This window comes from Poromitra crassiceps (assembly GCF_964638095.1).
Source record: "Poromitra crassiceps genome assembly, chromosome: 28".
NCBI lineage: Eukaryota > Metazoa > Chordata > Actinopteri > Beryciformes > Melamphaidae > Poromitra > Poromitra crassiceps.
In genome coordinates, this window is record NC_139651.1 from 6,642,006 (window position 1) to 6,645,507 (window position 3,502).

General features: G+C 43.4%; 1 pseudogene across 1 annotated transcript; it reads left to right on the top strand.

Moving 5' to 3' along the window:
- Window positions 1-652: 652 nt before the first annotated feature.
- On the top strand, window positions 653-2,137 carry LOC310799862 (cytochrome P450 2F2 pseudogene; annotated as a pseudogene). The gene has a single exon. The product of its transcript is annotated as a cytochrome P450 2F2 pseudogene (transcript).
- The last annotated feature ends 1,365 nt before the right edge of the window (window positions 2,138-3,502 follow it).

The window sequence follows — 3,502 nt, forward strand, 5'->3', positions numbered from 1 at the left end:
AGATCCGGCCCCCCAAAGGGTCCAATCCGGCCCAAAGGATGACTTTGCAAAGTGTGAAAATTGTACTGAGAAGTCCTTTAATCCAATGTGATGCACTTGTGAAGGCTAAGAGGTACCAGGTTTCAGGAGCAAGTTAAATATTAAGTTGCCTATTCATGTTATCTGTATTAATCACTAAATGGTCAGCTATTTTCATTACCTTTGCTTGACTATAGAGAATTGCACAGTTGCCATCAATTGTAATCAGAGGTGTAGTGATAAATACAGAGGTGGGTAAACTATCCAAGCTGAGTAGTTTACCCACCTTGTTTGCCCTCATTGATTGATACAGTTGATCTGAAAATAGGTGAGTAAATTATCTGCCTCATTTCAAAGGGGTGGGTAAACTGTTGTACTTGTGTTTATCCTCCACTACACCCCTGATTGTAATGCACAGTACAGACAGTAGATATTGTGCTTGATGGTAGCTGAGATAACCTACGTGTTGTAGGGTCCATACTTTCCATCCAAGAATGGTCACTCATGACCAGGACAATCCAAAGGTTGTGTGTGATTATGAAGCTAATGTGATCAATGTGTTAGAGAGGCAGAGTATATATATATGCATGGAAGAGTGGGAGCAACACACAACTAAATCAGTCACCATTCAGTCATGCTTGGATCTCTGGTTCTAGTATGGGTGGCTGGATTTCTTCTCCTGTTCCTCTTTCAGAACCGCAGGACTAAAAACTTCCCTCCAGGCCCGCGACCCATCCCCATCCTAGGAAACTTGCTGCAGCTCAGTCTGGAGGGTCCCATTGCAGATCTGGAGAGGCTGGCCAAACAATATGGTAACGTCTACAGTCTGTTCTTATTCGGCTCCAGGCCAGTGGTCATCCTCAATGGGCTGCAGGCCATAAAAGAAGCTCTGGTCACCAAGGCCGCAGACTTCTCTGGAAGAGCACAAGACCTCATGGGCAATCATGCCCTACAACGGAAAGCTCATGCTCCAGGAATCGTTCCAGCAGATTATGGGCCTTGTTGGAGGGAGCAACGACGCTTTGGTCTGATGACCCTGAAAAACTTTGGTATGGGGAAGAAGTCCATGGAGGAGAGGATTCTGAGAGAGATACAACGCCTGATGAAGGTCCTGGAGGAGAGTGTTGGTAAAACCATGAATCCTCAAATATTGTTCCATAAGGTAGCTTCTAGCATCATCTGCCAAGTCCTGTTTGATACCCAGCATGACTATGACCATGACTTCCTCAAGCTGTTTATTGGCATTTTCAAAGACCTCTCCAAGATATTCCAGTCATACTGGGGGATGATTTATAACTGTATTCCAATGGTGCGCAAGCTGCCATTACCCTTCCAGAAAGCCTTCAAGCTTTTGAAGATTGCCCAGGAAAAAAACATGGAGCTGGTGGCTGAGAACAAAAAGACCAGGGTTCCTGGTAAACCACGACATTTCATAGACTGCTACCTGGATGAACTGGAGAAGAGAGGAGATGACGGCTCATCATTTTCAGAAGATCAACTTTATTCATATCTTCTGGATCTTAACGGTGCTGGGACTGACACCACCGCCAACACCCTGCACACTGCCTTCCTCTACCTGTCGACCCATCCACAGATACAGGAGCGTTGCCAGCAGGAAATAGACAAGGTCTTGGATGGCAAGGCTCAAGCCACTTTTGAAGACAGACACCAGTTGCCCTACATGCAGGCTGTGATCCATGAGGTCCAGAGGGTAGCTGACACCGTTCCTCTCAGTGTCTTCCACTGCACCACTAACGACACAGAGCTCATGGGATACTCCATACCCAGGGGAACCATTGTCATTCCAAACCTGTCCTCGGTGCTGCATGAGGAGGGACAGTGGGAATTCCCACACGAATTCAACCCTGAAAACTTCCTCAATGACCAGGGAGAGTTTGTCAAGCCAGAGGCCTTCATGCCTTTCTCTGCAGGTCCCCGTATGTGTCTTGGAGAAGGCCTCGCTCGTATGGAGCTCTTCCTGATCCTGGTGTCTCTGCTGAGGAGGTTCCAGTTCACCTGGCCAGAGGATGCAGGACAACCCGACTACACACCGATCTATGGGGTGATCCAGACCCCCAAACCCTACGCCATGGCGGTCCGATTCAGAGAGACTGGATAACCGTTTTACAGCGTAAAGTTACTTATTTTTTTCAGTGACTACTTTTCCCCCAACTTTGATAACTTGCAAAGCAAACGAGTAAAAGCACCCAATGAATGTTTGTGGAAGATCGACATTGCTGACTACCGGTAATCTAAAGTTGCTTTTTTACGTTTTACATTTTTTACTGCATCTTTGTGCACCAGCTTCTCAAGTGTATTTTGTGACGTTTATGACTCATTATGTAATAAATTAAATTGAAGACTGGGGAAAAAAAGGTCTGATTCTCATTGAGTGTGGTTCAGTTTGTGTGGTCTCAGTGCTGATGAATGAAGCCAAATGATGCTATTAAGAAAACATCCAATCACTTCTTGTATCTTTTTCATTGATCACACCCTCTCTCTAGTCTGCCTGGCAACCATTAGAAAATAAAATGGCGATGATCTTTAGCAATACACACAACCAGGGATATTAAAAAAAACTATGTAATGCAATTTGTCTGGTTATTTTTCCCCCCCACAATAGTTTGAGTTGTATGTTACCACATTACAGTAAATGTTAGTAGCATTAGTGTTAATGATGCCAATTTCAATTCCAAGACAAAAATATTGTCGGTTCTAAATAATACGTTTTCACGCTTGTTATAATAACCACCTCTAATGATCAGATTGGAGTTGAGTAATCAAAAACCTGCCTGTTTTGGTCATAATTAGTTGTCCCCCACTCAGCTGACAGTGGCAGACCCAAATACTTGTGGTATATACATTTCATATGCTCTTAAATATGGGTGAAATAATAAGACAAAAAAAAACATGTTGAGCCAATGTTGCAAACATTCCAGTCCAACCCTTTTCTCTATCTATCTATCTATCTATCTATCTATCTATCTATCTATCTATCTATTTCTAGTTTAGCTAGATGCACTTGCGGCTAAAGCTAATTATGTTACATCTGTAATTGTATCAAGAAAGATAATTATACTCAAATGTTATTTTTGATATATTTCAGAGTTGCTAAAGATGGCCTAGATCAGCCGATCAGTTCACGAAACATCAGTTTGACTTGTTGCAGACCTCTGTGTGTCAGAGCAGTTAGACTGTATTCAGTGCACAACCTTGAGTGCGCGGAGACACAGAACACATTCTTCAGAAGGCAAAAACAAATATATTTTGTCCTTCTAGCACAATAAACAGCATTATATTGGATGGAAGCACACTACTGGGAATGGAACATTCATAGAAAATAAGCAGGAAACAACAGTATTATATTGAGCCCCTGAGGTGCTCAGACATCTTAAGAGAGGTGGGCCTCGACTTTGCCACATACGCTACTGTGTGAATCATATAGAGTACACACACACACACGCTCACACGCACACACGCACAC